Source organism: Spermophilus citellus, assembly GCF_964194105.1.
Source record: "Spermophilus citellus genome assembly, chromosome: 5".
In the NCBI taxonomy this organism is placed as follows: Eukaryota; Metazoa; Chordata; class Mammalia; order Rodentia; family Sciuridae; genus Spermophilus; species Spermophilus citellus.
The window spans coordinates 125,986,669-126,013,933 of NC_138186.1; the positions used below are offsets into that span (position 1 = coordinate 125,986,669).

The 27,265-nt window shown below is 39.5% G+C and overlaps 1 long non-coding RNA gene and 1 pseudogene across 2 annotated transcripts in view; one reads left to right on the forward strand and one right to left on the reverse strand.

Annotated features, from left to right (window-relative positions):
• Positions 1–27,265, forward strand: part of LOC308648858 — a 160,973-nt gene that overhangs the window by 103,442 nt on the left and 30,266 nt on the right. The gene's annotated exons all lie outside the window — the stretch shown is intronic.
• On the reverse strand, positions 18,756–19,662 carry LOC308650418 (COP9 signalosome complex subunit 8-like; annotated as a pseudogene). The gene has a single exon. The product of its transcript is annotated as a COP9 signalosome complex subunit 8-like (transcript).

The window sequence follows — 27,265 nt, forward strand, 5'->3', positions numbered from 1 at the left end:
GGAAACTTTCAAAGTCATTGACCCTTTTCAATTCATTAATCCAATTTATAGACCAACTGTTGGTGCATCTCATCATATGTTGTAAACGCCACAAATAGAGGAAGCAAGTGTCTTTCAAGCAAGCAGTGTCTAGAAGATGACTGGTTGGGATGTAACGCTTAATAACTTTTTCTTTTAAAGTAATAGAAGTAGTTGTCATTTAGCAACTTTTTATTTAGATTTTCAGGAATGATGGTTACTGAAAGGAGAGGTGAAGGATAGTTATAAAAGTAAATCTTCCCACTCCTCACCTCTCTGTTCTACTTAATTTGAGATTAGCTGGCATCATCCAATTCTAGATTTGGTAAGACATTTATATTTTAAAAGTAGCTAATCCTCATGGAAACACCTAAACATGTTTTTAAAGTTCTAATGTTTGCATGATATTGGTAAAAATCATTTCCTGGGATGGATTATTTTCTATTTTTCTGAGGTGAGGTAGTTAGGGAAGAGATGGCCTTCTATGTCTTAGCTTTATTTCAAGAAAGATTGTGCCTGTGAAATGCAGATTATCTTTTTTTCCCTCCAAGTATCTTTCTCTATTCATTCTTCTGATGTTGAGTCTTTACCTCTTTCTCACACCAGGCACTACAGTAATCATACTTTAAATTTGTCTAGCATTCTCTTCTTTCCATTTGATCTTGAAACAACCATGTGTGATAGAAGATGGTTAAGGCAAACATTGTTATTGCCATTTTAAAGATTTTTAGATAATGAGATACTGACAATTCACAATAGCTAAATTGTGGAACCAACCTAGATGCGCTTCAGTAGATGAATGGATAAAGAAAATGGGGTATATATACACAATGGAACATTACTCCACATTAAAAGAGAATAAAATCATGGCATTTGCAGGTAAATGGATGGAGTTAGATAATATTATGCTAAATGAAGTAAGCCAACCCCAGAAAACCAAATGCTGAATGTTTTCTTTGATATGAGGATGGTGATCCATAATGTGGAGGTTGGGGGAGAATGGGAGGAATAGAGGAACTTTAGACAGGGCAAAGGGGAGTGAGGGGCATGGGGGTAGGAAAGATGGTGGAATAAGATGGACATTGTTACCCTAAGTACATGTATGAAGACACAAATGGTGTGACTCTACTTTGTGTACAACCAGAAACATGAAAATTTGTGCTCTATATGTGTAATATGAATTGAAATGCATTCTGCTGTCACGTGTAACAAATTAGAATAAATAAATAAATAAATGCATATATTCAACGTGGAAAAAAAAGAGAAAGAAATGAGATGCTGAAAATTTAAGTTTACCTAGGTAGCTAGGTACAGGAAAACTTGGTCCTGAAACCCACATCTCCGGACTCTTGTCTAAGTACTAGTTCTATAACTACAACAAGGATTCCAAGAATCAGGTAGTCTATAAAGAGAACAGGGACACAGCATAACTAGATATATAGACCCTGTGACTTAGACAAGTGCTCAGCACAATTATTATGTTCTCCCTGGAAATACTTCCATAAACTGCTATCCTGGCTCTTGAGTGGCCCCCATCCACCCATACATCCACGCAGAAAGGAGGTGAAGGAAGCATTCAGTTGGAGGAAGTCAAGAGATACATCTGCCCTCTGAACCCTGGAGACTACAATGCTGAACTCCTCTTAAAGTCAGACTGAGCACTAAATTCAGCCATTTTTTGGGTCCAGATAGCTGGAAAGATAACCTATCAAAATTATCTCTCCATATGTAATAAAATGAAATTAGATTCCTATTATCTCTGATCCTGCACAAAACTCAACTCAAGTAGATCAAGGACCTAGGCATTAGATCAGACACCTGCTCCTATTAGAGAAAAAGTAGGTCCAAATTTTCATCATGTTGGCTTAGGAACTGAATACCTCAACAAGAAGTAAAATCAATAGTCAAAAATTGGGATTGTATCAAACTAGAAAGCTTCTTCACAACAAAGGAAACAATCAAGAACATGAAGAGAGAGTCTACAGAATGGGAGAACATCTTTGCCACCTGCACTTCAAATAGAACATTAATCTCCAGGATATATAAAGAACTCAAAAAACTTAACACCAAAAAAACAAAACCCAAATAATTTAATAAATAAATGGTCAAAGAAATGGAATAGACACTTCACAGAAGATATACAAATGGTCAACAAATTATATGAAAAAAATGTTCAACATCACTAGCTATTAGAGAAACGCAAATTAAAACTACACTGAGGGCTGGGGATGTGGCTCAAGCGGTAGCGCACTCGCCTGGCATGCGTGCGGCCTGGGTTCGATCCACAGCACCACATACAAACAAAGATGTTGTGTCCGCCGAAAACTAAAGAATAAATATTAAAATTCTCTCAAAAATAAATAAATAAATAACCTCACACTTGGCAAAATTTCAGTATTGTCTAATATTCCTTAAAAAAAAAAAAACTACACTGAGATTTCATCTCACTCCAGTCAGAATGACAATTTATCAAGAAGACAAGTAACAATAACTGTTGGTGAGGATGTGGGGAAAAGGTACACTCATACATTGCTTGTGGCACTGCAAATTGGTGCAACCACTCTGGAAAGTAGTATGGAGATTCCTCAAAATGCTTGGAATGAAACCACCACTTGACCCAGTTATCCCACTCCTAAGCATGTGCCCAGAAAACATAAAATTAGTATGTTGTAGTAACACAGCCATATCAATGTTTATAGCAGCTCAATTCACAATATCCAAGCTATGGAACCAACCTAGATGCCCTTCAACAGATGAATGGATAAAGAAAATGTCATACATATACACAATGGAATATTACTCAGCCATAAAGAAGAATGAAATTATGACATTTGCGGATAAATGGAAGGAACTGCAGACTATCCTAAGTGAAATAAGCCAATCCCCAAAAAACAAAGGCCGAATGTTCTCTCTGATAGGTGGATACTGACTCACAATTGGTGTTTGTATGGGGGGGATGGGCTCACTAGATTGGACAGGGGGTAGTGGGGGAAAGGAGAGAGGATGGTAATGGGAAAGACTGAAATAATGAATGAATCGTATATTACTTTCCTATGTTCATATATGACTACACGACCAGTGTAACTCCACATCATGTACAACCACAAGAATGGGAATATATATATATATGCATGCATTAGAATGTGTTCTACTGTCATATGTAACTGAAAAGAACAAATAAAAAAATCAAAAATAAAAGATGATCTTGATCCCTTAATAAATAAATAAAATTATTTCTCAAAAAATAAATTCAGTTGTCATACTGAATGTGTTAGTCATTTTTCTGTTGTTGTAAGAAATACCTGACAAAAATAAACTTAGAAATAGGTAAGGTTTATTTTGGATTACAGTTTTCATGTTTTCCTTTCATGGTCACTTGGCCCTGTTGCTTTGTGGTCTGTGGCAAGACAACAAACACATCATGGTGGAGAGTGCATGGTAGGGTGTCTGTGAAGCCAAGAAGAGAAAGATGAGACTGGCATCCTACAATCCCTTTTGAGGGCACACCTGCAGTGACCTAAAATCTCCCATTAGACCCCACCTCTAAAGTTTTCACCACCTTCCAATAGTGACAAGCAGGGGACCAGGTCTTTAACGCATGGTCCTTTGAACATATTCTAGACCTAAATTGTAGCACTGAATTATTACCCGGGTAATTCTAGCTTAGCATATACTGGATTTGGGTAAGTTAATTTAAAAACATGTCTCCATTTCCTTTTTCCCTCAAAGGACTGATTTAGTAATGTTAAATTTCTAAAGATTAGTAAAATAACCTTATTATTTTTACTAATTTATGTCCATCATGCTGGAATGTCATAACTTAAGAACTCTTCACTAGCTTCTTAAATCAAGTCTGTATTTTTTTCTTTTTTCTTAAATTTAAAAAAGAGAACCTGGTCTGAGAAGCCTGAAAAGTAACTTTTAATGTATACCAGAAACAATTTCTAACTTTTATTCTCCATTTGCTATTACCTGGAGAGGAAAAGCCTTAGGAGAAAATCTCCAGTTATAAGTCAGATGACAAGTCACATTAAGATGCTCAAGTGAGAACTAAAGGCCAATTCAGAATTAGATCTATTTTGGGGGCACCCTCTGGTGGCTGAAAAGAGTCACAAAATCAGTGTCCACGTGTACAAGATTGTAAGTTTCACTCATTAGGACCCAGAAGACTGTGATTTTTGTGCCTTTTTCTATGGCCATCACTAAATTTTCCACACAACATTGAAAATGTATACAGACCAGGGAAGCAAGAAGGAGTGGAAGGAATTTGTAACCATATGACTTGGACTTAAGTCAGAGCTCTGTCATTTGGTAACTATGTGAACCTGTGTCTGCTGGGTCAGTTTCCACAATTAAGGCAGGATCTGGAGTTTCTCACTGGAGATAAGAAGCAATGTCAAAACTGCTAAATACTAAATGGCATATGATCCCATTTATCTGATATGTCCAGAAAAGGCAACTCTGTAGAATCGGAAAGTAGATTAGTGGTTGCCTGGGGCTGGGGAAGGGAATGGGGATTAACTGTAATAGGCATGGGGGATCTTACTGGGGTGATAGAAATATCTAAAACTGGATCATTTGTACTGGTTGTACAAATCAGCAATTTTCTAAAGATCATTGTATTGTACATTGAAAATGGCTGGATTTTATGGTATATAAATTATAACTCGATAAAATCATTTTAAAAAAATCCTGGAGGTAAAAACTGAGTGGATAACCTCTGGAGACATTCTAGGTCCAGAGCCAGAGGATCTATATCTTATAATTGAATGGGAGGAAAGGGACTATGGGCTAGGGAAGTGGGTGAGCAGAAACAGTGTCTATCACTTGTGCTGTTGGAACTTTATTGTCCACTCCATACAGTCCTTAGTGTGTGCCCAGGTGGGCCAAATGGGGCTAGTACACCATGACCTGGTATAGCCTCCTGTTGCAGGAAGGCTCAGGGCTTCCATGAATTCAAAATGGGAAGTTCTGATGATTCAGGGCATTTCTGATGGGGCTAAATCACTAAAGCAACCAACTTGATGTAGTTGCCTCAAAATGACCATTTTGAAATGTAAAAACCATGTTTTCTTCATTACTTTTCTCAGTAACAAGTTAATTCAGTGTGGTTTTGAAATTAGGCTACATTCAAGAGTGGGCTGGGAAAAGAATGTCTATTTTTTACATTACTTACTAGATTGTGTAAACTTGAGAAGGAGGATTTCTAAAAGTACCAGAAGAAAACTCAAGTGAATACCTCTACAGAGTTAGGATAAAGAGGAACTTATTAGGAATAATACCTAACCAGAAACTATGAAAGAGATAATAAATGGATTTTTAAGTGGGGGGCCAAAGAGAAAGAGGAAGAGGAGGAGAAGAAGGAGAATAAGAAGAAAAAGTTAAGACAAAAACAATGTGTTAGGATATAATACTATATTTTACAATATCAGACAGATTTAATGTTCTCAGTATAATAGACATTTACAAATCAGAGAAAAATGGATAAAGGGTAGATAATTCACAAATGGAAAAATAAATTAAGAAATATAATCTGTCAATATATAAAATAGCATTTAACTTGGTTACTAATTAATAACTGTATTAAGAAAACAATGAGACCTTTTTCACCTATGAGATTAGTAAAGATTAAGAGTATAGATTCAAATTACTCCCAGAGCTTGAGTAAACTAGTACAGCTTTCTGGGAGGCAATTAGGCACTCTGCCTCAAACTGTAAATATGTGTACCTTTTGACCCAGCAATTTCATTTTGGAGAATTATTTTGTGTTAATAATGACACATGTGTGAAAAGATACATTGGGATGTTCATGACTAAGTTATTTGTGAAAGCAAATAAGAGAAAGTTTTTCTAATGCCCATCAACAGGTATTTGATTACATCAGTATTGTACATCTATCCAATAGAACATCTTCAGCAATTAAAAATGCTTATGATCTATATTTGGGATCATGGGAGAAGTATTTAAATCATGTTGCTAAGTTAAAAATATTCATGTAGGGCTGGGGATGTAGCTCAGTGGTGGAACTTGCATGAATGTGTGAGGCCCTGGTTTCAATCCCCAGCACTGTAAACAAAACAAAAAAAGACACAATAACCAAAAAATAGGATCATAAGAGCATAGATGATATGATCACACTTTTGTTTAAAAGTAAATTGCATGTGTGTGTGTGCTTGTGGGTGTGAGGGAGAAACATGAAGATGTACTACCAGGTATCCTTTAATGAAGGACTTGTTGCCCTAGGTGTCCCTTTAGGGATCATCTCAGCTGCAAAGCCGCCTCCTCCAATGTCCCATCTCCCTGAAGAAGTGGGGTGGTCACATACTGGTTGAGGCAGGAATAGAAGGCCAGGCCATTCCAGCCCAACACAGCACAGTTCTCCTGGGCCGTTTCCACCACAGAGCTCCCAGTGGGAACAGCCATGGCTGTTGTCAGGCCTGTGATTCAGCCTGATTTCTATCTTTACCCAATTCTGCTTTCTTTCCTTGCTTTCCACAGGTGTTGACCCCAAGGACAATTCTTCAAAGATATCATGCAGTCAAATGGTATCTTCCATCCAGATTCCTTAGTTTAGAGCCTTGAACTATTTAGCAAAAACCATATGAGGCCTATGCTGAAGGAACTATCTTTTAGTTTCCCTTTGACTGTTCTGTTTTTTTTTTTTTTCTAGACTTAGGCTGCATCTTGTGGTCATGTTCTGGGGCATAGGGAAATCTTAGGGCTAAAAGCCACTGTTGCTGAAAACAAAGTTGTTGGGTTTTTTTTTTCTCCCTAACACAGACTTAGAAAATACTGAATTCATCAACTGTGGTGAAAACTATGAATTATTTCCTAAAACCCACCCACTTTCATTTGTTAATAGAAAGCCAAAGGCTGCACATGGTTGTGCAGCTAAAGACTTCATTTCCCTTGGGGCTGGGGGTGTGGCTCAAGTGGTAGCGCCCTCGCCTGGCAGGCCTGCGGCCCGGGTTCGGTCCTTAGCACCACATACAAACAAAGATGTTGTGTCCGCAAAAAAAAAAAAAAAAAAAAAAAACCTAAAAAATATATATATTTTTAAAAAAAGACTGCATTTTCCAGACTTCCTTGCAGCTAGATGAGATTAAACAAGTAATATCTGGCAGTAGACTCAAAGTTCCAGGCTATCTCCTTAAGAAAGCAACTTGTCTTGCTTCCATCCCCTGCTTTTCTGGTAACTGGGATGCAGAACAAGCAGGTATGATTGTGAAAGTTCTATGCAACACTCTAGGGACTGAATAGGCAACAAGATGCAAGCAGTTTGGAGACCTGTCCCAAGGAAACTACCCTAGCATCCCTGAGTACTTACACTTGAGCCATGAAGATAGAAACAAACTTCTTAAGGCACTGAATTTGTTGATGGAGGAATTGAGTGGATTGAGTGTTTATTATGTAATTATTTATTTACTTGTCTATCTCCCTCTTTAGAATATTTGTTTCTGAGGCATTCCACAAGTGTTTTTAAAATGTGTTAGTAATTGAGTAGTGGGAAAAATTGTAGAAAAGGTGAGCTGGGGAACTAAATCTTAACTTTAACTTTACAATTTCAGGTAGCTTAAGTTTCCTCAGGACTCTCTAGCCTGGCAGGGTGAGGGCAGGGACAATAGGGTCACATCAAGAAATGCATAGGACAATAATTATCATCACGTCAGTATTCATAGCTTTCCCCTCCAGAGAGAAGTCCTGTTTCCTACTTCTCGTTTTGTGTCAAATCACCTTCATTGTGATTGAAGCTCACAGCCATCTTTCAGATCAGGTTAATAATCATTGTGAGGAGCACCATTGAGATAGCAGGTTTGTGTCAGAGAGGTTGAAAAAGGGAACTGGGAGGGGATACCCAGGAAGCTACAGCATGTGAGAGTGGGAACCCGGAAGAAGGGGACTGGAGATTATAACCCATAGTTTTTTTTTTTTTTTTTTTAATGTCACCCAAGAGATACAAGTTAAGACTCGAATTTGTTTGCTTTTGATTGTGGTTTTGTATTCTTTGAATGACACCACAGTAAAGACTGGGGCCACAGTCAATGGGAGTTTTATTCTTTCACACAGGTAATAACTAATTTTACTGGCTTTTAACCCACCTCTTCATGAAATAATTTGGTGTCTTTCCCAATTCACAAACTATTTTAAGTTTTCCCAGATATTGCTTCTCTTGTAGAAATGAATTCTGACTCTCAATGGGATGTCCACAGTTCATGAAGACCCAGGAAGGCAGCCTTGACTCTCCATAACTGCCACTGGTATCCTGGGGTAAGTTGCTGTCTCTGCCCAGAGTATGGTCTTCATGTGCTCCAAAAATCTTCTGTTAAGGGTGGTTCTTTATGCCATGAATTGTCCATCTCTGACCTGGCATTGACTCTACCTTCTGAGTTTGTTCCTTTTCTCCACAGAACCCAGATGTGAGTCTATTGCAGTGGATTGGCAAACTTATTTTAGTAAAGGGATAGATAGTAACTATCTGAGGGCTGGGGATGTGGCTCAAGTGGTAGCGCGCTTGCCTGGCATGTGTGCGGCCTGGGTTCGATCCTCAGCACCACATACAAACAAAGATGTTGTGTCTGCCGAAAACTAAAAAATAAATATTAAAATTCTCTCTCTCTCTCCCTCTCTTTAAAAAAAAAAAAAAGAAGATAGTAACTATTTGAGGCCTTACAGGTTATACACTGTCACATGTTGCTCTTGTTTTTTTATTCTTTAACAATCTTTAAAAAGGGTAAAAATTCTTGTTAAGTTGCACACAGTACAAAATTAGTCTCTGCTTGATTTGGCCTGCAAGCCACAGTTTGCAGACCTCTGTTCTCTAGGAATGTCCCAAGAAACTCGTATCCATAATCAAAGACTTCCTCATCTTAAATGGCATCCCACATGTGTATACAAAAATTAAAGATAAAATATTCTTTCTCTCTTCTTCAGCTGAAAAATCATCAATGCATTTGAAACTCTTATGGTCCTGCCCCTCAGTTTAAATGACAGGTCCAAATCATTCTCAGGCTCCAACTGGGACCTGGCGTTAGTCTAGTTAAAGCTAATCTTAGCAGAATGAACTGAACATGAGAGCCTTATCAGCTTTTCAGCTTCAGACAGCCTTGGAGTTGACACGCCTGAGCTGTGGCAGGTGGGCAAACCACAAGTAGCCAACGGTTGCCTTATACTTCAGGAGTCTGAGTGCATCTTTGGACGGTTGACAAACCGACTTTTGTTATCCATTTGTCTGATGGATGCACAGTAGGAAGCCATATCTGAAGGCTGGCTGTTTCTGAGCTTTATCAAGCGTTATTAGTTTATTTAAATGATCCGGAAACCTGCAGCCAGTTCATGGAATTTTGAATACTCAGGAAATTGAGCTGATTATGAACAAGATTACTGAATTTGCAAAAATGCACTTTGTTCTTGTCTTTTGACGAACATAATTTTGCTTCAGTTATTTAAGATGTAGCTCCTCATGGTTGGTAAGGAAACAATCTGCTGTGAATGTGCAAAGTCGTGACATTTGCAAAAGTGGGTCCTTCGGGCAGCAGCCATATGGTTCATTTCTGCTGCTGAGTGAGCTCCCTGCTAGACTGTGTGTGAAAAGGTATGGGAAGTAATAGAATTCTGTTTTGGCAATAGAGAATTAGGGAACATTTACTAAATACATTTTCTGTGCATCCATATTTTAGTAGAATTCCAGAGGATACAAAGCCATACAATCAGTAATTTATTCAGTAAATATTCTGTGTGAGACACTGTGCTGAATATTGATACTATTTTTTTTTTTTAAGATACTGTGGAAGAAACCCAGGGCTTCATATATGCTAGGCAAATGCTCCACCTCTGAGCTACATTCCTTGCCCCTAATATTAAGTATTTAAGCATAGTGAATATATTTGCTCAATGAAAAAAAAATCCTGATACCTCCTAAAGAAAGAATAGAACATTTAAAATAACTGTTCTAAAGTGTGGTCAGTTTATGTAGCAGACATAAAGCCTGTAGCTATTTATAGCACCAAGGATTGTAAAATCTATGCAAAAATGTGAAGTAACACACACACACACTCACAAACACACTCAGTACTTTATGGGAAAAGAAAAGGAAGCTGGATATGCCTAATTAAAGGATGTCTTTTCTAACACTTTAGTTATTTGAAAGCTAATTTAAGCTCTGAGAAAAAAATGTAAGTCATCTATTAAATGATCATTGGGGCTGCTCCAAGGCAACTATAGATCTCAAATGTAATGATTTAAATGTCAGTATTTTCAGTCTCCTTTCCTGTGGTGATACAGAGAGCTCCATTGTCTATTCTCTTGGACAGCTCATGCTGGCAGATTCCACATGCAACCACAGAGAGCAATTCTCCTTCTCTGGAAGTGGGTGTAGTGGGAGGAGCACTCTGCTCCTGGGGTTAGTTCAGCTCATACAGCTCTAGCCTGCTGCAAGGAGAGGGTCTGGCTGGGGGAGGCACAGGGCAGCACTGACTGGCCAGGAGGTCTAAAGCTCAAGGACTGACCCTCCCTGGGTTGGTAACACACTGACCCACCCGCTGTCTTCTGCAATGGGTGGAGCAACACTAAACTCCAAGCAACACTAAGGGTTTCATTGGGCCAGCCAGGCCCCCACCTCCGTATTGCTGAAAATCTATCCTTGAAGATTTCCTCACGCAGAACACCTAGAGATGAGCAGAAGAAACTGAGTCCTGGGCAAATGAAAAGACTGTTTGGAATGAAAGAAAGAGCCATCATGTAGTGTGTGTGTGTGTGTGTGTGTGTGTGTGTGTATTTGTGTGTGTTGGTGTGTGTGTGTGTGTGTGTGTGTGTGTAGTGTGGAAATTGTAGAGGGGTGGTGATGGAACATTGTCAATCTTCTTGAAAACTTGAGAAAAATCCAATTAGATTTCTACCTCATAGGATGTAATAACAAAAGCAATAAATAAATAAATAAATAAATAAATAAATAAAATCAGATGAATTATCTGTATATAAAAAGATAAAAGGAGCTTGGACATATTTGAGGAAATATTTAGGTGAATCAACAAAACTCTGTGACTGAATTAGATGTGGAAAGCAAGGGAGAAGGAAGAGTTAGGGCCAACAACTAGAAGTCCGGCTTCGGCAGTCATGGGGCTCCTGTGCCTTTTCTCAGATTTGGAGCTGGGTGGATCACCCTGAATCACCCTCTACTTGCTGCTCCCTGCTGCTCTGTCACCAAATCTCTCAAACAAGGCAGTCCCTGAATTCCATCCTACGATAATCACTTCATTTTGCCTTTAGTTAATGAATCTATTTTTTTTAAATTTCTTCTAATTAGTTATACACGACAGTAGAATGCATTTTGGTTCAATGTAGCACAGCTTTTCATTTCTCTGGCTGACACAATGTAGAGTTGCACCATAAATGCAGTCATACATGTACCTAGGGTAATGATGTCCATCTCATTCCACCATCTTTCCTATCCCCATATCCCCTCCCCTTCCCTTTGCCTCATAAAAGTTCCTCCATTCTTCCCACTATCCCCCTACCCTCTTATGGATAAGCATCCACTTATCAGGGAGAACATTCTGACTTTGGTTTTTGGGGATTGGCTAACTTCATTTAGCATGATATTCTCCAACTCCATCCATGTACCTGCAAATGCTATGATTTTCTTTTCTTTTAAAGCTGAGTAATATTCCATTGTGTATATATACCAGTTTCTTTATCCTTTATCTATTGAAGGCCATGTAGGTTGCTTCCACAGTTTAGATATTGTGAATTGAGCTGCTATAAACATTGATGTTGTGGCTGTGTTACTATAGTATGCCGATTTTAAGTCCTTTGGGTCTCAACTGAGGAGTGGGATAGCTGCATCAAATGGAGGTTCCATTCCAAGTTTTCTGAGGAATCTTCATACTGTTTTCCATAGTGGTTGTACCAACTTGCAATGCCACCAGCAATGTATGAGTGTACCTTTTCCCTACACCCTTGCCAACACTTACTATTGATAATTGCCATTCTGACTGGAGTAAGATGGAATCTTGGAGTAACTTTGATTTGCATTTCTCTAATTACTAGTTTTTTTTTCATATATTTGTTGATCAATTGTATATCTTCTTCTGTGAAGTGTCCCATTTATTGATTGGATTATTTATTCTTTTGGTGTTGAGTTTTCTGAGTTCTTTATATATCCTGGAAATTAATGCCCTATCTGATGTGCATGTAGTAAAGATGTTCTTCCACTCTGTGGAATCTCTCTTCACATTATTGACTATTTCCTTTGTTGAGAAGAAGCTTTTTAGTTTGAATCCATAATTCTTGATTTTATTTCTTGTGCTTTTGGTGTCTTGTTAAGGAAGTTAGGACCTAATCCGACATGATGAAATTTGGGCCTACTCTTCATCTATTAGGCACAGGGTCTCTGGTCTAATTCCTAGGTCCTTTATCCACTTTGAGTTGAGTTTTGTGCAAGGTAAGGGATAGGTTTAATTTCATTTCATTGCATATGGATTTCCAGTTTTCCCAGCACTATTCATTGAGGTATCTTTTCACCAATGTATTTTTTGATGCCTTTGTCAAGTATGAGATAACTATATATATGTGGGTGTGTCTCTGTGTCTTTTTTTTTTTTAAGATTTATTATTTAGTTTTTCGGTGGACACAACATCTTTGTTTGTATGTGGTGCTGAGGATCAAACCCGGGCCGCACATATGCCAGGCGAGCTCACTACTGCTTGAGCCACATCCCCAGCCCAGTGTGTCTTCGATTCTGTACCATTGGTCTACATGTCTATTTCGGTGCCAATATCATGCCAATAAAATGAATCTATTTTTGATCCAAAACTTGGGACATATATATTCCTCTTCAGTCTGACACTGAGACAGAGCTGTGCCTGCAAATGCGAGTGTAAGGTATTTGAGACTGATCTGCTTTTAAGACTCCAAAAGTGTGTTTCAATGGGGGATCAGGAATGCAAATGTAAATTCTTTGATAGTATGTATTCTAGCTCCTCAAGTCAGTAGGAGAATCATGGTTGATTTTATAAGTGCATATAGGTAAGGTTGGTCTAAATGAATCTTGGGATTCTGTAATCCTCAATGTGACCCCTGAAATAATTGTGTTTCTGTAAATTATACTCTATATATGTATAATATGTCAAAATGATGCAGTGGTAGTGCACTTGCCTTGCATGTGGGAAGTCCTTGGTTCAATACCCCGTATCACAGAATACACTCTACTGTCATGTGTACCAAAAAAGAACAAATAAAAAATAAAGAAAGAATTCTGTTTTTGAAACCATTCTAATCCCATAAAACTCTAAGAAAGTAAAAAAGGAACAGAATTTCTGATTTCTTTCCTTTTTATTAACTAAGTAAAAGAAGCCCTAATCCATTTCTTTATCAATGGACTTAAGTTCCATTTTCAGGCCAATTGGAAACCTAATGAAGAAAATATGTCTAGAGAGAGGCCCTTCAGCAATGATGGGAGCAGGAAGTGCCAGTTCTAGTCACCACAGCAGTGCATTGATTTGGGGTGCAAACAGCAGGGTTTTTTTTTTAGAAGTTTTTTTTTTTAAGATGGATACAATATCTTTATTTTTGTTTTTATGTGGTGCTGAGGATTGAACCCAGTGCCTCACGCATAGTGGGCAAGTGATCTACCTCTGACCCACAACCCCAGCCCAAGACAGCAGCTTTTAAACTAGCATATAACAGCAATAATAGTCTTTCCTCATCATTTCTGGAAAGTATAGGAGCTGTGTTATTTCAGATTTGATAAGAGGCCATCAATGTTCTGATTAAATAAAAATTTTTATTACATCTCACCTAACACAATATCTTGTTTTGAACTCTATTTCTGTCAATGTCTTTGGAGGCTGGGAAATAATTATCTGCTGTGTTTCAAAGTGTCTTATCGTATACTATCTTTTCAAGGATATTTATATACAAAACCACCTTGGAAGATAGAATCTCTCTTTGGGGTAGATTGATTTCCAGGCAAGGATAATAAAGATAGTGTCTCTCTCCAGGACAGAGTTTGGATGGGTTTGTTAGCAATGCACTTGTAAGTTTAAAGGCATCCTAAACTTGAGGTTTCTCAGGTGTGACATGAACCAAATGCATGCATAGCATCCACCTGGGCCCACCTTTTCATCATCACAACAGATTTTGGGCTCAAGTGAACATGAAGCTCATGTTGCCTGCTATGCTATGAGGAACAAGTCTTTTGTCTTTGGCCAGGAGTCTCATATCTTCTGCCAGTTTCAATGACACTGACTGGCTCACTTTTACTTTCAAGCAGGGAAACACAAAAGGAACAAACACCCCAGACCTTCACTATTCTTTACATTATTGTCTTGTCATCTCTTTGGGCCATCATTTGACTTAGAGTTGGAGGAAATTATGGTGTAGAAAAGATAAGGACAACAAAGGCAAATTAAGTGACTAACGTGAGATTAGTGTTGTTCTCTTCAAGGATCTGCGAACATTCTGATCATCTTTGCCTCTTTCTTGCCCCCACAAAGCAAGGATCAAGTCAGTGTATTGCAGGAATAAACCTAGTTATTGCTAATAATAGTTCTGCCATATAGTGATACTTCCATGTACCAGCCCCTACTTAACATATGGTTCCTGGTTGTCGAAACAGTTTGAAAATTTGGTATTAACCCTGCCCTAAAGGTCAGAAACATTAAAAAAACTGCCCAATATCACAGAACGTAGTTGTAGAGGCAGCGTTCCCACACAAATTTATCTGGTAAAAGCTCACATTCCTTCCACCACACCCCACAATATCACAGCTATTCAAAAAAGTTTTCAGAGGAAAACAAGAAATATTTTGGTGGTGATGTTGGCCAGTTTTCTTAACTTCCTCTCCCCAAAAGACTACTACCCCAGTTCCTGGCTTGCTACCCTAAATTTATTTGATGCATCTTATTACCAATCCACAGCTATTCTTCTGTCCTTTTCCCATTAGCATCTCCTAAAATGCAGAGCTATTGATAGTATTTTTTTCATAGCTGTTTAGAAATCTGTGTGAGGAAGTGGGCTAAAAGGCATTGGGTTATGTATGATGTAACAGAACAAATGAAAGGAAGTATAAAATGAACTGACACTTGACAGTAATGAAAAAATAATCCATGACCTCAGCTTCCGGTGCAGTCCTCAGAGTTTACTATGCATCCACCGGAAACCTGAGCTGGGAGCTTACGTCTCCAGATCTCCTCCATGGGGGCTCATTTGAGGGATGGTTGACATTCAGTCTATAGTTTCAGGAAATGAGACTTCAATTCCTTGTAGTGTTAACTTTAAAGGGAAGGACTTTGATGATTCTTGAAAGGGGAAGAACATTTGAAGAAAGCCAAATGAAAAGACGGAAAAAATCATCACTCACTTTTATTTTCCCTTGCACAGCACCTGCCACTGCATATGTACTGGATGCGAAATTCCCTGTGGCCTTTGAGCAGTGGCAGAACATCCTCTGCATGAGCTACTGATTTCTATATTTCCAAGCTCCTCTTTTTTTTTTTTTTTTTTCCTTAGACTTCACCAAACTCCTCAGTTCCAGGAATTGCTTAGGGCAGGGAAGATTTACCAACTAAAATGTGTTTACAAACTCACCCTCCCTGTCAGATGAAATAATGCTGTATTTTCCCAGCAAAATGTTCATCCGTCGCTGCTTTCAGGATAATGTCAAGGGTAAACAAACTCTAAAGTATACCAGAGTTCAATATTTTAATGTTCATTTAAACTATCATTAGAGTTGGGTTAGTGAAAATTATATAGTTGAGAAGTCATTTGGAAAGGCCCAGGGATGCAAAAAAGAGAAGAGAGCATAAGAGGAATTAGGGAGATGGTTCCCAAGGGTAGAGAATGAACAGTATTGGTACAGGAACTAATGGGATTGATCCAAGTCTCTGTGGTTAAGCAAAAAAGTTCAGTGTAGGGCAAGACATTTGAAAATCCTCCTTTTCTTATCTACTTATTCTTACCCAACTGTCATAGTCTATTCAGATCTTGTAGCTCCTGCCTCTTGAACTGCACATGAGGGTAGAATACAGCAGCGATTAGGTTAAAGAAGGGTGAGGCCTGGCCTTAGAAGAGGTATCCAAGGAGATTCCTAAGAAGAAAGAAGAGACATGATTTGCAGTTTTTGATCTGTTTGTCAATAGTCTCTGGTTACTTCTGTGGATAGTCAGACTAGCTATGTCTTATTTCCTGTCAGCCCAGCCAGTTGCTAGCCATTCTCCGCACCCCCCACCCCGCTCCCCCGCCCCCAGCAATGCTAGTTGTTGTTGTTCTCCTCCTCCTCCTCCTCCTCCTTCTTCTTCTTCTTCTTTTTTTTTTTTTAATTTGTATTTTGAGCCAAGCTAAGTTGCAGAGGCCAAGCTTGCCCTTGGGATCCTCTTACCTCGGCCTCCTGAGTCACTGGGGTTACAGTTTTGCCACTCACTGCACTCAGCCCTGGCTACCTTTTTGACGGATGCGGATTTCTATCGCTGCAAGTTTCCCCACTCTGACTGGTTTTGCCAAGCCACATTGTGGTTTTATTGGCAGAACAGTAGAGTATCTCATTATTAAAAAACATTGGGTTTGTGTGGCTTGTGGAACAAGTTTTATTTCTAACTTTGGTGTTGGCTTTTGTATTTTTGTGGTGTAAGTTAATTTGTTTAATCTAATTAGGTATTAGCAGAATGCACTTTGATTCATGGTGCCCAATTGCATCCCAACTTTTCATTTCTCTGCTTGCACACAATGTAGTTGTGGTTTTGTTTGGGGCATAAGCAATGTGACACAGCTTTTGAGGCAATGGATGTTATAAAAGCTGCAGTGTGGGACCCTCTGTATCAAGTATTTCCCCGTGTACTGTACATCTGCCCATCTGTTTCTGGACCTCGGAACATCTTTCTCTGCCTTTCTCTTTGCATCACTTCTCTTTTTAACTCTTCGTCTCCTTTTATTTCCTTCCTCTGTTTTTTGCCTCCTTTCCCCCACCCTTTCCTCTCCTTTTAGTTGGATTGAGTGCAAATAATTGTATGTTGTCACTAAAAACTATACAGTTATCTTTCTTTCTCCAAAAGCCCCTAAATCAAGTGGCGTTTTCATGTACGTACCTAATTGATCTTGTTTTCCATCCTTCTGATCCCTGATGGAGTTTTCTGAGAATGTATATTATATCAACCATATTATAGTCAATACAGTATGCTATGCCCTTCAAAGGTGGTAAGAAATAAACTGGGAAAATGAGAGCAATTTCTGGTGTAGAAAAATGAGACAATAATTTCTGTAAAAAATGTAACATTTAATTAAGCTTCCTGATTTTAAAGTTTTTTTAAAAGCATGAAACATATGGCCTCTGAAAAGCATGGAAAAAGAACTGAAAATGTGACAAGCTGGTCAAAGTTTGAATTTCCTTCAAATCTACAAACAAGGCATTTAAATCTTAAAATGATTCAGACCTGTGTCTGGGTTGCTCTTAATCTATTTTTTTCTTTAAAATAACCAGAACACAGACCTCCAAAGGGCTTTAGACTATGAGTACTTCCAGAATTCTAAACTCAAGAAAGCTTCCAGAGCCAGTACCATACCATTTTGCATTCCAGCACTAAATACAGGAGTTGAAATTCCTTAAGAAAAAGAAAAAAAAAAGGCTGAAAATTGTTTTTCCCTCGAATATAGTATCACACTTTCTAAGAATCTCTCAACAGCCTATAATTACTGGAAGTCCTCACATTTCATACCAATAATTCAGTATTAGTGGGAAACTCAAAAGACATGAGGAAAGACAGAATTCATTATTAATGAAAGTACCGCAGCCCTTTAAGGGAACACAGTGCACTTAATGCTCAGTTTATTTCATCTCTCCATCAATAAATCCATGCTAATTGTTTATGGCCTTCCTTGGTAGGTTCTCGGGAGAAGATGACAGCTAATTAAACAAACGCACTTTGGCCTTAATTAAGCCTCCCTTTCCTGTCTGTGTCTTCATGGGCACTACTTTCATGTAAATTAGACATTTCCTGCTTTATTTTTCACTCCCATTACAGAACTGGCTCAGATTATTTCTCTTAAATCATGGTCCAATTAAGTTCCTCTTATCTAATGAAATGCATGTATTCTCCCAAATTTTGTATTTTAACATGAGGGGAATTCATTTAAAAAATGTGTATCACTCATCATCACTGCTTCCTTGTCCACACAAGACACTGTGCACTTAACCTTCCCCTTCTGAAAGAAGACATCCGAACTTAATACTTGGGAACATCGCATTTGCACAGCAAGCAATGCACTCAGGCTAGTGGAAAAAAAACTAACGCTAACAAACTGGTTTACTCAGAAAAAGGTCGATTTACTCCTTAGCTATATTTCTGTACTTGTTAGTGATTCTCCAGAGGTGGGGAGAAGAGAACATTTTCTCTCAAGAGGGTGAATCACAGCCCCAGCAATTCAGGTTCTTCCTGGGCATGGTCCTGCTCCAACCCAAGTGTAGCACTGCGGCTATCTACCAGTGGTGCAGAGATGGGTGTGTGCGGGGCCGGGCAGGCGGCTGAGAACACTGCTCTATACCAAGCAGGGGAGATTGAGTTATGAATCTCCAGGAAATAAATATAAACTAATTGGGTAATACTGATGGGCTCCAACCAGATTGTTAAAAATTATAAAATGAGAATTGCTTTAACAACTATTTAGCATAATGTTTAAGGACAAAATACATATAATATTTTTATATTATATATGTATTATATCACATACTCAGTAAGAAATGCTTATAATCAATCCAGTAAATTGAAAATAAAATTTGATATCTCTGTATTTGTCAGTTTACAGGATTCTAAAGTGGATGCTGCATACAGAATGGTAAAATTTTCAAAGATAGCTATGTCTTTGGTCAGTCTGGCTAACTGCTGTTCATTGGAAATTTGTGGACCTGCGGCAGGCTCAGATAAAGGAAACATCCAGGGCCCCTGCAACTGAGTTTCTGGGTAGAACCATTCTGGTGGTGGAGTCAGCATGCCATCCTTATTCTAGTATACCTTTCACAGCCTCTACAGGAAGTCCAACAAAATCACCAGCGATTATCAAGGCGAATGCTTGGTATACCAGGGCAAAGGCATATCTCCTTGTGGCATCTCAAGTGTGTCCATGATTGGCTGCACCGTTCAGACCACTGGTGGGCACTAATGATCATACAGATACCAGAGAAATCTCACTGCCAGATTCTCTGTCCTACTGACTAAATTCCCCCAAGTTCAGAATTTGCAGATTTTATAGCAGGTGGTATCCTTTTTTCCAAAGATACCTTGTATTATTCATGTTATTGTGAAGCAAATATGAAGCTTGAGGCTGACCATCCACTGGGTATGTAGCAATTCCTCCCCCAGGCGTGCACAAAGACCTGTCACCACTGAGCCCATACTCAGGCATGGGGTCAGTTCATTCAGAGATGGGGACTTTGGGGATGTGATTAAGTTATGAGGACTCTGCCTTCATGAATACAAGTAATGCCTTGATATAGGAAGCTTTGGACTGCTGCTAGGCCCTTTTTCCTCTCTTGCACTTCTACCATGTGAGGGCACAAGAAGGCGGTGCCATTTTGGAAGTAGACAGCCAGCCCTCACCACGCACTGAATGTGCTGGTGCCTTGATCTTGGTCTTATGAAGCCTCCAGATCTGTGAGAAATATTTTAAATTACCTCATCTGTGCTATTTTTTCTAACAACAAGAACAAACCAGGCAGCATCCCTGCCTCATCTAAACTGGGTTGTGTTCTTCCTTGGTCCTCTCATCCCACCCTACACAATACTTCTTGCACGGTTTTGTGGAACTATTATATATCAACTTTTAGACTTGTTGATGTATTCATCTCTCTGCAGTGGCCAGAAGCCCTGTGTATTCATGACTGATCTTACTGTTCAGCATAGTTGTTGCTAACTGTCTTTTCTTTCATTACACAAACTGTATTGAAATAATTTGTGTGCTGAGCTCCTGTGGGCCAGGGGTGAGTATGTTAATTGTTTTTCATCCTGTGTCAATCAGGATTCTTAGCTACAAGGAACATTCTGTATGGATTTAGGTACAAAAGAATTTGCTGAAAGAAATTGGTAGCTCACTGAATCAGTGGGAAAATCAGAAAATTGGATTTGCAAAGGTAGGGAAAAGAGAAACTAAAAGCAACCAGGGCCAAGGTCAAAATCCTGCCATCAAGCAAGGGTGAACCACTCATTGCCTTTCTAGGGCATCACCAACTATTCCTGAAGACAAGAGACCTACCTCTGCCACAAATCTCCCACAGGTGCACTGTCCACACTCCCTCTTTCTGGTCTCTCTGGCTCGAAAGTCAGACTGGGGTGTGTACAGATTCTGACTGACCAAGCCTCAAAGGACCCATCGTCTGTGTTCCAGGGAAGCTGAGAAAATGAGTAGCTGGTGTTTGTGACCTGGGCAAAGATGTAGGGGAAACCCCTTAAACAATAAGGGCAGCTGAATATTACCAAAAGTAATCTACAGATTTAATGCAATATCCATTGAAATACCAGTGACATTCTTCACAGAAGTAGACAAAAACAGTCCTAAAACTTGTAGGGAAGAATGGAGGATCCAGAACAGACAAAGCAACCCTAAGTAATAAGAGCAATGTGGAGGTATCATAATACCTGCTCTCAAATAATACACAGAGCTATAGTAACACATACAGCATGGTATTGGCATGAAAACAGACATGAAGATCAATAGAAGATACAGAGAAAAAATCACACAGATGCACTTATCTGATCCATCACAAAGGTGCTACATACACACATTGGAGAAAAGATATCCCTTTTTAAAAATGGTGCTGGTAAAATTGGTTATCTAGAAGAATGATACTAGATCTCTCTCACCTTGTGAAAAATCAACTCAAAGTGGATCAAAGACTGAGGAATTAGACCAGAAATGAAACTGATGGAAGAAAACATAGTAGTAACACAACATATTGGTGTAGGCACTGACTTCCTTAATAAGATTCCTAAAGTTTAATACATTGTGTGCATGTACGAATATTTAACAACAAGTCCTATCATTATGTACAACCATAATACACCAATAAAAAAAATGTGGAGAAAAAAGAAAATAAAAAGGAAATTTTATTGGGAAAAAAGACTCTTGAAGCTTAGGAAATAAAACCAGGAATCAATAAGTGGGATAACATAAAATTTAAGTTTCTGCACAGAGAAGGAAACAAGAATTCAAAGAGAGAGCCTATGGAATAGGAAAAAATCTTTACCAGCTACTTTTCTAATAGAGGATTAAAATCCAAAATATATAAAGAATTCAAGACACTTAACACCAAAAAAATAATAAGCCAATCCATAAATGGGCAAATAATCTAAAAGGAAATTTCTCAAAAGAAGAAATACAATGGCCAACAAATATATGATAATAATGTTCAGCATCCTTAGCTATCAGGGAAATCAAAATTGAAACTCCACTGAGACTTCATCTTATTCTGGTTAGAACATCAATCATCAAGAATATAAATAACAGGCTGGGGATGTGGCTCAAGTGGTAGCGCGCTCGCCTGGCATGCGTGCGGCCCGGGTTCGATCCTCAGCACCACATACAAACAAAGATGTTGTATCTGCCGAAAACTAAAAAAATAAATATTAAAAAAAGAATATGAATAACAATAATTGGTGATGAGAATGTGGGGGAAAAAGGTACACTTATACATTGTTGATGAGACTGCAAATAGTACAACCATTTTGGAACGAAGTATGGAGATTCCTTAAGAGAGAATACTCACCATATGACCCAGCTATCCCACTCCTTGGTATTTATCCAAAAGAACTAAAATCAGCATACCTTAGTTATACACACATACCAATGGTTATAGCAGCACAGTTCACAACAGCCATCAATAGACAGATGGATAATGTAGTACATATACACAATACAGTTTTATTCAGCCATAAAGAATGGAATTATTTTGTTTACTGGCAAATAATTGGAACTGGAGAACATCATGCTAAGTGCAATAAGCTAGACTCAGAAAGTGAAGGGTTCAAATAAGAGAGGTAAATAGGGAGACTACATCCTGGGAAAAAATTTTTACTCCTCACACTTCAGATAGAGCCCTAATATCCAGAGTATACAAAGAACTCAAAAAATTAGACAATAAGATAACAAATAACCCAATCAACAAATGGGCCAAGGACCTGAACAGACACTTCTCAGAGGAGGATATACAATCAATCAACAAGTACATGAAAAAATGCTCACCATCTATAGCAGTCAGAGAAATGCAAATCAAAACCACCCTAAGATACCATCTCACTCCAGTAAGATTGGCAGCCACTATGAAGTCAAACAACAACAAGTGCTGGCGAGGATGTGGAGAAAAGGGTACACTTGTACATTGCTGGTGGGACTGCAAATTGGTGCGGCCAATTTGGAAAGCAGTTTGGAGATTCCTGGGAAAGCTGGGAATGGAACCATTTGACCCTGCTATTGCCCTTCTCGGACTATTCCCTGAAGACTTAAAAGAGCACACTACAGGGATACTGCTACATCGATGTTCATAGCAGCACAATTCACAATAGCTAGACTGTGGAACCAACCCAGATGCCCTTCAATAGATGAATGGATAAAAAAAATGTGGCATTTATACACCATGGAATATTACGCAGCACTAAAAAATGACAAAATCATGGAATTTGCAGGGAAATGGATGGCACTAGAGCAGATTATGCTTAGTGAAGATAGCCAATCCCTAAAAAACAAACTCCAAATGTCTTCTTTGATATAATGAGAGCAACTATGAACAGAGTAGGGAGGAAGAACAGGAAGAAAAGATTAACTTTAAACAGAGACATGAGATGGGAGGGAAAGAGAGAGAAAAGGGAAATTGCATGGAAATGAAGGGAGACCTCATTGCTATACAAAATTACATATAAGAGGTTGTGAGGGGAATGGGAAAATAAACAAGGAGAGAAATGAATTACAGTAGATGGGGTAGAGAGAGAAGATGTGAGGGAAGGGGAGGGGGGATAGTAGGGGATAGGAAAGGTAGCAGAATACAACAGTTACTAATAGGGCATTATGTAAAATTGTGGATGTGTAACTGACGTGATTCTGCAATCTGCATTTGGGGTAAAATTGGGAGTTCATAACCCACTTCAATCTAATGTATGAAATATGATATGTCAAGAGCTTTGTAATGTTGTGAACAACCAATAAAAAAAATAAAAAAAAAGAAACTCTCGGAGAAATAAAAAAATAAAATAAAATAAAAAAAAAAGAAAGTGAAGGGTTCAATGTTTTCTCATATGTAGAAGTTGCGGGCAGGGGCAGGGCGTTAGTGGGGGAAGAAGGCAAAAGAAGAAGGAGAAAGAGGGCTGGGATTGTGGCTCAGTGGTGGAGCATTTACCTAGCATGTCTGAGGCACTGGGTTGGATCTTTAGCACCACATAAAAAAATAAGCAAATAAAATAAAGATAAAAAAAGGAGGAGAGGAAGGAGGAGGAGGAATACAAAAGGGGATCTTATCAAAATAGAAGGACGATCAATAGAGTAGAGGAAGGAGATTGAGTGGGAGAGAAGGGAGGGCATAGGGAAGTACTGAGGAATTAACTATCAAATTATGCTGTGTCCCACTTTTATGTATAATGCTCTAATTAAAATCATATTGACTGTAATGATGATAATGACAGAAGGGACATCAGTAGAACAGAGCAAGCAGATCAGGGGAGGAAAGAGAAGGTACCGAGAAATGAGATTGATCCATTATGTGCATGTATGAATATGGCATAATGAATCCTACTATTACATATAATTATGATGCATCAATATAAAAATGAACAAAATTAATGGTGGCTGAGATCATGGTGGTCTGAAATATCCGTTAGAGATCCCCTAGGCCTACCACAGCTGGGCAAACAGATAAGTAAAGGCAGATTAAGAAGCAAGTATGAATCAATCTCTTCTGTATTTCAAGAAACCCATTCTGCCAAAGGGAATCTTAACCTGGCCCTCCAATGCAATACTTTACAGGTGGTGAAGACAAGGATTGCCGCAGTCTGGCTGGGCACAATTCAGGAGCCACTTGTCAAAAGAAACGAACTTTATTTTTAGAACCACACAGGCCAAACAAAACAGCTCCTCAGGAAAAACCCTCAGAGCCCAACTGCCACCACGCTTCCCACAAGCCTCTCCCAAAACCACAAGCCTCACCACCTCTCACAATCCTCCTGCTCTTGAGGCCATTGGCTGGGTCACGTGGGCGGAGCCAAAAAAGTCCCCCAATGAGCAGCTCCGTGGTCTAAAAGGGCAGGGAAACAGCCCAATGAACATCACCGCAGAGGAGCCAATCAGCTAGATGTTGCTGCGACCGCTGTGAGCCAATCATCAGCTGGCAGTCTGAAAGGGCAGGGAAAGAACTCAATGAACATCACCGCAGAGGAGCCAATCAGCTAGATGTTGCTGGGGCTGCTGTGAGCCAATCATCAGCCGGCAGCTGGAAGTTTGCTGGCAGCTGGAAGTTTGCTGGGGCCCCTTGGGCTGTGGCTCTCAACAAAGGATGGAACAGGTTGAAAGGAAAAACTAATGTGAATGAAGTGTCTTTGACATTCTGTGTCGGCACAGTAGAGATGATCCTCACTAGGTTGGAATGTTCAAGAGCAGAGGCCCAGCATGTCTGTCTTATCATTCATCATATCCCCAGTGCCCAGCACAGTTCCTGGCATATAGTAGGTACACCATCAATGTAATTGCTGGTGAACATTCACAAAGGAGATTGTGTGCTATTTTACTGACATCCAGAAGCTTAGGTTCTGACTGTCACAAAGCTAGTGAGCAGTGTCTCCACCTGGTGCCCAATCCCATGCTCTTTCCATCATGATGTCTGTAACATACATCACCGATATGCAGGGACTGCTTGTGTGAGATTCTGGGATTTTATTTTTAAGCATCTAATGAACAAAATCCCTCTGAAGACCTTGTGGATTTGGAGTGTGACTGCCCAGCACCTCCCAAAGGATCACATTATCAAATGTTGATTCTTTAAATTGGGCCTGACCTCAGGGCTCAGAAGGCTTCAAAGCCCTGTTGCAGGATGACCCTTTAGGTAGGCATTTTATAAGTCTTCAGACGAGGCAGTCTTTCCATAATGATCAAATGGCACGCCTCCCGAGGAGCCTCCTGTTCTCCTGGCCCACTCCCAGATGAGATTGATTTTTGAAGAAATGTTTTCATCATGGAGTTGAACGCAGGCAAGCCTCCTGCTTTGCATTCACAGCCTCGGTAAGTTCCTCTTTCAGGCACTTCCTGCCCCCTAGTGGTGAGAAGTTGCAGAAAGGACGGCTGACCTAGATTTGGTTTCTAGGGCTGCCCATTCACTCGTTGCTCAAGAGACAAGAGCAGGAAACAGACAAAAACCTTCAGGCTGCCCATACAGGGTCCAGTTCTGAATACATTTTACTGAGGAAAAAGTGTCCGTGAAAAAAGTGTTTGAGTATATTTAATGAAAAATATAAAGGAATATTTTGCCCGGCCCCCTTGCCACCCTCCATGGACATCACTGCCCACATGTTCCTGGTGGATGGTGCCCCAGAGCCCAAAGCCATGGGAATGGTCCTGCCTGGTGTTTTGAGGTCAGCAACCCTGCAGTGTCACTTCATTGTTTTTTAGGTGCTGAACCAAGGCCGAGGCAATAAGGGTTCCCCTCCCTAGGTGAGCAGCTGTGGGGGACGGCAGGTAGAGGAAAGGGCACCACCCTTGGCTTGGGGCATTGCCCTGGCTAGTGACTACCAGAAGAGTGCTGCCCCACAGGCATAGCTCTATCTCAGGAAGTGAATGATGACTGGATGGAAGATGAACAAAGGACCCTGATGAGTTTGGTTGTCCTGCTTTGCCCTAACACAGTTGTTTCTTTTGGAAGGTGTCTTGATATAGTTCACAGAGTACTGGCCTTGGAGTCCAAGAGTTCTTGCTCCATCATAGTCCATTGTTAGCTGTGTGACCATGAAAAATTAATAAGCCTCTCTGATCCTATTTTTGTCTGTAAAGCCCAGTTAATGATACCTGTGAGAATTGCTGTGAGATCTAAATACCTACCTACCTATATATCTCATATACATCTCTCACACACATATAAATGTCTAAATGATGCCCTAACACATAGTAGGTACTCAATTTTGGTCCACTTCCTTCATCCTTCATATGCTCATGATCCTCCACGCTCCTCAAATCTCTGTGTTGTGTCCTGGAGGACAGCAGTCCTCACGCATCATGGGGCAGGACCACCTCAATACCCTGGCATCTCCATGCATGGCTCTTATTCCAGAGATGAGAAGACAACCGCACAGCTCACCTGATTCTGAAATTTCTCAGTGCTAAATTTCCATTTGGAAAGTTTGGGGTTTGTTTTCATTTTTCTTTATTTTGTTTTTAGATGACATCAGAGACCTGATACTTGAGGTTTCTCCCATGCCTTGCTGGGATGCAATCTCATTTTTCTATAGTGAATGAGAGCTGCCTTCAGCCCACTGATAATTATATCTACCCAGAGACTCCCAAGTTCCCTTTATTGACTTATAAAAAAAGTTAGACATAGCTGGGGGTGCAGATAAGGTGGGGCGTGACGACGACAGGCCCTCCAGAAAGGAGGGGACTCAAGTCAGTGCCTGGCAGACCTGGCCACATCCTTTTCTCACATCATCTGCAAAACTGCTTTCTGGCCCAGAAGATGCTCTCTTCATCTGCTAACCCAAGCCTAGAGGCTCCCCTTCAGGCTCCTGGGGTGGGGGCAGTTTTTGAGGATATACAGAACATTTCCAAAAACTGTTATAGTTATACTGACCACAACTTTTATCAATGATAAAAGTTGTGGTCAGTACAATGGAACATATTACATACATCCCTTAAATCATCATGAAATCAATTAAGATATATTTAAACCTACACACCTCAAAACTGCCCTTTGTAATAAACTGCACTCTATTTTGGTCAGGTGCTTTCCCTAAATCACATGTTGCACCCTGCCAAGTCTCCGGACATTAAAGTGAAGACAGTCTCTCATGCACAGTAAATGTTGGTGCAGAAATACTGAGAAAAGAAAGGGGAAATAGAAAATGCAGATAAATGCTAACTATTCCTTAAAATGTCAAATATCTCATTTAACAAATATTTATTGAACACCTACTACATGCCAGGCACTCTCTAACTATTGGGAGAACATCAGTGAGCAAAACAGACAACCCCAGCCCTCACAGAGCCTCATTCTAATGAAGATAATACGATGCTAAGCCAT